Raw genomic sequence first — 9,013 nt, 5'->3', positions numbered from 1 at the left:
GGACAAAAGGCACCGGTTTGAGAGAGGAAGCAGCAGAGGTTTTAAGATTTGCAGGATACAGCCACAAAATGTGGCCCTTGAAATAAGGAGCCATGTGCACAATCGTTCTTGGTTGCCACCGATCCTCGCTCCCTCCCCCCCACCATGTTCCTAATACTTGCCCAACCAACATTCAGAAATTCAACAGGTCTTGGTTGGCAACCTTCAGTCTCGCAAGACTATGGTATAAGCCTACAGCACCCAGTATTCCCAGGCAGTCTCCCATCCAAGTACTAACCAGGCCTGACCCTGCTTAGCTTCCAAGATCAGACAAGATTGAGCACATGCAGGGTAGCTTTAGAAGAAACAAAAGAAAATATATTTTCTTTTCCCAATGCATAATTAGTCTGTGGAACTCCTAGCCACAGGATGTGGTGATGGCATCTGGCTTAGATGCCTTTAAAAAGGGGTCTGGCTGTTTTTAGGGAGGAAAAGTCCATCACTGGTTACAAGCCGTGAGAAGTGGGCTACCTCTGAATGTCAAAGGCAAAGGAGTTGCAACAGGGATCTTGTCTTGTATGCTCCCTGAGGCATCTGTTGGGCCACTGAGAGATGCAGGAACTAGATGGGCCTTTGGCCTGATCCAGCAGGGCTCTTCTTATAGTTTCCCAACTGTGGAAATACAGTGTAGTGAATGTTTTTTAAAATGTCCCAAGTTTTTGTTGGGTGGGCAACTGTTCTTCTGCCAAGAGCAGGTGCCTATGGAAGCCTGAGGGAGGAGTGCACCAGGGTTCCCATCCTAATGTGGGAGATGTTGTCTCACTCCACTGTCACCTTGTGGTGAGGGTTTAGGGGCTGCTTCCTGGGCCAGGGTAACACAACATCTGTCTCTGCCACAACCCAGCCACCTGGAATCTGTAGTGGTGGCTGCTTTGCAGTCTGGTCTAGTTAGAGTTGCTCTGCTGGCATCTTGACTCTGTAAAACTGCACCTCGCAAAATGCATCCATTTGTGATGACTTCTGGATCGTCGGAAAGGATCGCTTGGAAATCGCGTTGAGGAGTGAAGCTGGGACCTCCTGCACTGAAATCAGGGTGTGTGGGCCCACTGAGCTGCACCTCTTTCCTGTCCACCCCCACTGCCCTTCTTGGCTACTCTCTCATCTTCTGATTCCTCTCTGCCTTATGCTCCAGTCTTGAGGACTAGAGGCTTGTTGTGTTTCAAAATAAAACCTCACCATGCTCACCCTACTTTCAGTACTAATTTCTGCCCTTGAAGAGTTAGGACTGTGGAGTTCCCACCTTTCTTTTTAAACCAGTGATATAGTTTCCCTTTCAGTCAGAAAAACTTGGATTCTGCCTTTGGGGCCATGGGAAAGGGGTTTGGCTGCCCCCCCCTCCGACTTCACCTGTTTGTAAAGTGAGTGTTTTTATTTTGTGTGCGTGTGGGTTTTTTTTGTCATCTTTTGGTTCCCTTTTCAGTGAAGGCAGCGGCAGCTCAGCCTGGCTAGGGGTGGAGACCGGCTGCAGGATGTGCTGGTGTGAACTGGTTTCATTTCCGGTTTCTCATTGCGGTAGCCAGTGCACCTCCTTTAGAGTAGTTCTTCCTTTCTTTATTTTTAAATCTTGCACACACTGCCCTCCTGCAACAGCTGGGGAAGAATATCTGATCAGATTTTGGGGAACTGAGAATGAACGCGCAGCTCCAGTATGATTCTATTCTGTTGGTGTAAGGCAGTGATTTTCAACCTGTCCCATCTCACGGCACACTGACAAGGTACTAAAATTGTCAAGGCATACCATCAATCTTTTTGCCAATTGACGAGGCACACCATGCTATTGGTGGGGGGGTTCACATCCCCCAGTGGCCCTACTAATAAATGATCCCCCCCCCAAACTCCTGTGGCACACCTGCAGACCACTGGTGTACCATGTCACAGTGGTTGAAAATGGCTGGTATAAGGCATTGATGCCTCACCTGTTGGCCTGAAGTCTCCTTACAATCTAGAAATCCCAATAATGCATCAGTATTGAACAACACCATGGAGCTGCTGAACAAGTACAGGTGGGACTAGACTAGACCTGGAGGCTGAACAGACAATGCTTTTGCCATTTTGGCTGTCCACCAGCCTTGAAGGAGAAGCAAGATATCCTCCACACTTCCTGTTCTCCTTTTTTTGAGGCTGGAGGAGCAGTGAAAGCAGCTGGGTGGCTAGAGTTTCTTGTTGGGGCTTCCTGGGTAGACCTGCCCTGGTTATGTATCTCCCTGAGTTCTTTATGGCTGCAGCAGGAGGAAGATAGTGGTGGCAGGATCAGTAAGAAATCTGGGGGAAGACCTTTTAAAATAACTCCCCCGCCACACACCTGCCTTTCCTGTGGGGCAGGTAGAGAGCCATTGGCCCCAAAGAAGCATTAATGTTTTTGACATTGTCCCCATTGTCCATGGAGGGGTGTCATTCCCTTGGCTTGGTGGGAACAAATCTCTCCTTCTTTCCAGGAAGATTCCACACTAAATGGTGCTCACTGTCACATACTAAGATGATGACTTTAAAAAGGCAATTGGATGAATTCATGGGCCCTCCCCTCATCCAGTGGCAGTGAATTCCATATGCTGTCTGTGCATCGTGTGCAGAAGTATTTTCTTTGTCCCAAACCTCATGCAAATCATTTTCACTAGACAACACAGCCTCTCCCATTCTTGTACTGGGGGGGGGGGGGAGAAAAACTGTCCACCTCATGACAGATAAATGAAACCTGAATATTGGGCAAGATGGTCTGAGTCTGCATGGGATTCAAGTGTGTTAATTGGGGGGGGGGGACGGAACCCACCCATTTCTGGCCTTTGTGCAGCACTGGTGTGGAGAAAAGAGCTGATATCCCAAAAGGCTGCCCTGTTGTGTGCATCTCAGCAGAATTAAACTCCCCAAATCTGGGGGTCTCCAGTCTTAAAGGGAACTTTAGTGAAAGCATGCTGCTTGTTTCCCAGCAAGCTAGTGTTTGTTCTTGGTCATGGAGGGTGTGTGCCTTGCAATTAGCCAGTCCTCAAAAAATGAATCGCCTGTGCTTCAAGCTGACATGGAGAAAATGTGTGTGTGTGTGTGTTGGGGGCCTGCCAATGGCCACACCTAACAGAATGTGACACCTGTGAGTTGTGCAAGGAGGGTGTGGCTTTCCAGCTGCACCTAGTTTAGAACACAGCCTGCTGTGGTGCAACAGAGGGTGGGACTATATTCCCAACAGGGGTGGGTGGTCTTAACGCCACTTGTTTGCACTATATTGGGGCTGCTACTCTCATGGTTTCTTGGCAGAACCCCTGTGCCTTGAATAGCTGTGTGGCAGGCAGAAATTCCACAGGCCAAGCTCCCCCTCATTTCCCTGTTCAGAAGGGCTGCACCAGCCAGATTTCTGCCTGTTGCTCGGTTTTAAGGAGCCCAGCCAGAGAACTAAAGTGGCTACCAAATCCCAAACATTCTTCCTTTAAAATCTTATTTCCTTTCCCTTATTTTGTCCTTGCTGTGGTTGCTCACTTGAATTCTGAGTCGTTTTCTCATGGAACCACTTTATCTAATCAGTGGAATGCAGTGATATGCTATAGGATTCCTGGACTGTACCACTGCAGAGGGTGGAACTGTGTGTGTGAGAAAGCTGCCTTTTTCCTGGTGTGATGACTGTCACTGGACTCAGATGTGGTTCAGTCCAACATTAAATCACTTTGTTCTGCATAAGAGGCAGATGGCATCCATTTGGCCAAGACCTACTAGATACAAATTGATGCTCCTACATGTGCAGACATCCGACAAGTAATCACAGCAGTAGAGAGACACGCCATATCTTCAGTTCCCTTCCTCCTCAAGATCACCACATATTCAGTGAGTTTCTTCCTTGCTGTCTCATTCCTTGGTCTTAAAAGTGAAATAAGATCTCCACTTCTCAAAAGCACACGTCCCCCTCAAAGGTGTAGAGCAGCGATTGCCACATTACAGCCCGGGGCCCACATCCAGCCTGTAACAAGTTTTTATTCGGCCTGCCACAACTTTTTTTGTCTGAGTATTTGCTAATGTTTGACACTTTTATTCATTATATATTGTTTCTTTGTAATTGTCACATTTCTCTTTGGTTCTGAATCATAGCACGCTGATTACAAAAAAGATCCAAGTAAAAATTCATTCATTTAAATTTCATTCATCCATTCATAAAACCAACTTTTTTCAGCCCATGAAAATGGGTAAAATATATGATGTGGCCTTCGTGCTGAACGTTTTGGAGACCCCTGCCCTGGAGGAAAATTTAAGGTGTTGGGGGCTTCATAGTTCAGAAAAAGATGACTAAGAGGTGTGTGTGAGTGAGTAAATCATGGGGAAAAGTTTTTCTCCTTTTCCCATAGTGCTAGAATTTGAAGTCACCCAAAGAAATTGATGGACAGTAGATCTAGGAGAGCTAAGAGTACTTCTTCAGCCTGTGCTTGCATAATTTGCATTTGCTCCGGAGTTTGAGAGAATGACCATGGACTCAGCAGTCTTCAAAAGTCGAACAGACCAACTTAGGAAGGCGGTCAATCAAATAGGCTGTAGCTATGTGAAGCTTCCATACTCAGCTGCAGTATACCTCTACAGATTGATTGCTGGTGGTGTGGTAGTGTTTGCCCCGCCCCGCTGTTGGCCAGGTTGGAAACTAGAAAGACCTTTGGTCTGATTTGGCAAAGAAGGACCCTTGCCTGTGGATATCACCCTGCTCCTGAAAGAGCCACAAAAGTGTTAGCTGAACGCATTCCGCTGGTGCCTGCCTGGTACAGAATGTGTTTCCTGGGCAGGCCTCAAAGGGACACAAGCTGACCACCCAGTCGGGCTCCTGTCGTTTCCCTGAAAGAGGGTCAAGTGTGAGCAGCACAAAACTAAAAAGTTGGATATTTATGTTCCCCCTGCCTTCTTCAGCTCTGTCTGAAACAGAAATCATTGTAGCTTTGAGTGGGTGGAGGCTGCACTTGTACAGTGTAAATGTGAGCCAGGGCAGAGGCTGTCAATTAAAAGACAAAAAAATTCTAGTCCTCATGATTCCGGCAATGAGCTTGTATGCATACCAAGCACAGGCGCTGGGTTGAACTCTGCACTTTGGACCGTCAGCTCAACCCCTTTTTTCCTAATTTCTCCTCGAACTGTGTGTTGGAGCTCTTGAAATGTCAGGCACTCCAACCCGCTGGCTGCTTCCCGCCTGCGAGCTCCCTTTTGTCTTGGAAGCATTCCTCCTTGGCGGGGGAGGCTCCTTGCAAAACCCAGCGTGTGTCTGTTGCCAGTCGAGGCTCAAGGTCTAATGGAAACTGAATCATAGTCTTGGGAGAAAAGTTATGTTTTTTCTAATAAACAGACGTCTGTCTCCGACAGCTTTTTTTTTCTCCCTCCAGCCCTTAAAGCATCTTTGTTGCCAGCTTCTACTGGGCTGGAAACCTTTGGACCTGACTCCAGGGCTGGGGGTGGGTGAGTGTAACAAGGTGCAAAAGACATTATCTCTCCCACCACCCCAACCTGCTGCTTTATTACTAAGGGAATTTGCAGCCCACACAAACCTGGAACCAGGCCTGGTGTAGGAGGAGGAGAGGAAGCCAGAAGCGCCTTTCTAAGGTCTCTGGTAGACCTTCTGAGGCTTGGAGAGGCTGTGCATGGCCTCTGAAGGCACCCCCTCAGGTGTGGTACCTGGGGCAATTGACCCCTTGGCTCCCCCCCTTAGCTATACCACTGGTAGTCAGATCTGCTTTCTCATGGAAGTGTCACAGCAGGTTGGTGTGAGGATTAAAAATAGCACCCTTTGGAGGATGTGTGAAGGGATGAAATAAACACACATAATAGAACACACACCTGTAAAATATATTAGATATATGCAGTGCAATGAGCAGTCCCAAATTAAAACACAACCGGGTAAAGGTGAATCCAAGCTCATGCTGGAGTGAAATGCCACCACTTGGAGAGGTCTGGGGTAGGGTGGAAGCTGCGCAATGCTGCCCCAACCTACGTACAGCAAGTTGAATTGTGCACTCCTCTGTTTGTTGAGAGGTCAGTTGCCCTGAAAAAAAGCAGGCTAACCGATTAACCAGAGTTAATGTTTCACCCTCCATCAAAGCATTAACCGCTGCCCTTCCTGACATGGAATTTGCTCAGTTGACTAATCTTTGAACTTTTGGAGGGGGCCCCTATGTGAAAGGGAGGAGAAACGTGCCAGAAATCCTGATCTTTGAGGAGCCTGTGGCCTTCAACCAGGTGAAACCCACAGCTGGAGTGACGCCGTGATGCCAGCAAACTGCCACTGCTTGGAGAAGCTGGTGCCCATCGTAGTTCACGAGGGCCTTGTCTCTCTCTCTGGGTCATGTTTCTGTTAGCGTAGGTTTGGGTAACAGTGAGTTCAATATACTGGTGCTTTCATACCAGGCATGGTCCCAATATTCTGCATGTAACCAAGAACATATTGTACACGCCCTGGTGGTCCACACTGTATGGGTTGGTACGCCTGCAGGACACAGGCTTCCCACCCCAAATCCTGCTACAGGGATAACTGTGGATTCACCAACTAGGATACTGAAACACTCAAGAGCCACCCACACAGACAAGGAGCGGGACATGTGTGCGTGAGAGAGAGAGAGAGAGAGAGAGCAGTGGAAACTCTGATGGTTGGAGTTGCAGTGCCAAAAGATTGAGTGGAGAGCTTGGTGGTTCTCTCCCCATGTTGCTTAGGAGTTCTTGCACTTGTACAGGGCAGGCTACAGCTGCAAGAGGCTGCAGCTGTTATCAGAACAGCTCCCCCCCTTCCCCACTCCATTCATTCTTACATTCTAGCTTGAGTTTTCCATACATCTGTGCCGTTTAGTGCCACTGAAAACACTGTTGGAGATGAGAGCGCCCCCCACTATTCAAGGAGCATCGCTCGGTGCCCACAGCTCCCTGATCAAAGCCATGTGTGCCTGGCACCAGTTATAGTGCCAACCAGTTTCACCAGCTGTTGCAAGTGCAACATTTGCAGCAGGGGCTGCAGTGAGGCCGGACTGTCTGAGTTGACAATGTCAGAAGATTTGCATGTTCAGGACTGAGGTCTACTGTGAAAATGGTGCATTGTTGAGGACCCAGGTTCTTGCTGGGCTGCTCTCCTCACAAGACATCAGCATTGTTCTCTGGGTGCTCCTGGCTTCTGTGGTGAGGCAGGTGGTGTTTGGCAACAGAACCTTTTCAGCTGCAGTGCCTTGCCAGTGGACCTATTCTTTGCCACCTCAACAGCAGTCTGGGCCAGAGAAATACAGTTGTTGCAGGACCTGAACTCCCACCCTAAGCACCCTTGCCTTTGAGTTCCCGAGAAGCCTTGAGAGAAGCAGCAACCTCGTCATCCTCCCAGCAGAGACGGGAGGACTCATGCCTGAAATAGCCTCCATAGGAGAACAGGCTGTGCTGCCTCTTTTGCTGACTATTCCCTTTGAGTGTCTGATAATTGCTCCATATTAAACTGCTGAGCAATCTCTGTAATCCCAGCGGAGTGAAGCTGGAAACACAGTATCTGTTGGTGTCAGCTGTCCCGGCACCCAGAGTTGCAGAGGGGCAAAGGTCATCCATCCACATCTGAACAGAGAAGCTTCCCACCTCCTACTGCCTCTGCAGGGTATAAAGATCAATGGAAGGGTCGGTTTCGGGGGGGGGGGAGGGTGCGCGGCCATCTTAACCATCATCAGGGTCCATCTGCGTCTGCCTCTGCCCCTTCTCTATGGAGGGAAGGGGCTGGAACCTGACTGAGAATACAATCCTATGCATGTCTACTCAGAAGTAAGTCCTATTGCATTCAATGGGGCTTACTCTCAGGAAAGCGCAGATAGGATTGCAGTCTTACCCATCAAGTGCAAAGGCTGAGAAACAACGGACAGGGCCCAATCCTATCCAATTTTCCAGTGCCAGTGCAGCTGTGCCAATGGGGCATGCACTGCATCCTGTGGTGGGGAGGCAATCACACAGGCATTTGTTGCCTTACCTTGGGGCTGCATTACAGTTGCACCGGTGCTGGAAAGTTGGATAGGACCAGGCCCACAATCCCCTTCAAATAATCCTTACATGGATTTTAACACTAAGCTGCTCTGGAAGCCAGCCTTGGCAGAAGAGTGGAGTGTGTGCAAAGATATCAAATGCCACATAAACCAAGGACTGATTTGTGAAGAAAGATCAGCCAGTACAAGAGCATCTTGTCTCTGGCATTGCTAGTGCTTCTTTCCCATGGTTCTCCAGAACTGGCACTTGGCTGGTCCACCTTCAGCAGCTGGGAGCTGCAGAATCTCTCAAGGGCACGTTCACACATGCATTAAGAACTTCCCCTTTCCGCTCACTTTCTGCTTATATTTGATGTTTTGGTGTGCTCCCTATGAACCCTGAGAGGGGGGTGTTAGCCCTGATCTGTGCCCTCACCAACAGCTTGGCCAACCCCAGAAGCCTATTCAGTCCCTTGATCAAAAGCTCCAGGGTGGTTCCCATTAACCTTACGCCATTTCTGCCCAATGTTGCATACATGCAAAAGGGATACAACGTGTACACCTGAGGGCTGGGCAGAAACGGGTTGTGTTGGATTCCAGCCAGCCCAGAAGCCCCTTGGCTCCCTTGGCCAGTGTTCAGGGCAGTTCCCATAATCCTCTGCAGCAACCCAGAAGCCCCTTGGCTCCCTTGGCCAGTGTTCAGAGCGGCTCCCATGATCCTTTGCAGCAGGCCAGAAGCCCCTTGGCTCCCTTGGCCAGTGTTCAGAGCGGCTCCCATGATCCTTTGCAGCAGACCAGAAGCCCCTTGGCTCCCTTGGCCAGTGTTCAGAGCGGCTCCCATGATCCTTTGCAGCAGGCCAGAAGCCCCTTGGCTCCCTTGGCCAGTGTTCAGAGCGGCTCCCATGATCCTTTGCAGCAGCCCAGAAGCCCCTTGGCTCCCTTGGCCAGTGTTCAGAGCGGCTCCCATGATCCTTTGCAGCAGCCCAGAAGCCCCTTGGCTCCCTTGGCCAGTGTTCAGAGCAGCTCTCATGAGCCTCTGCCCTTGTTGC

Source organism: Tiliqua scincoides, chromosome 10 (assembly GCF_035046505.1).
Source record: "Tiliqua scincoides isolate rTilSci1 chromosome 10, rTilSci1.hap2, whole genome shotgun sequence".
In the NCBI taxonomy this organism is placed as follows: Eukaryota; Metazoa; Chordata; class Lepidosauria; order Squamata; family Scincidae; genus Tiliqua; species Tiliqua scincoides.
The sequence above is the reverse complement of the archived record's forward strand: the minus strand, read 5'-3'. Positions refer to the sequence as shown.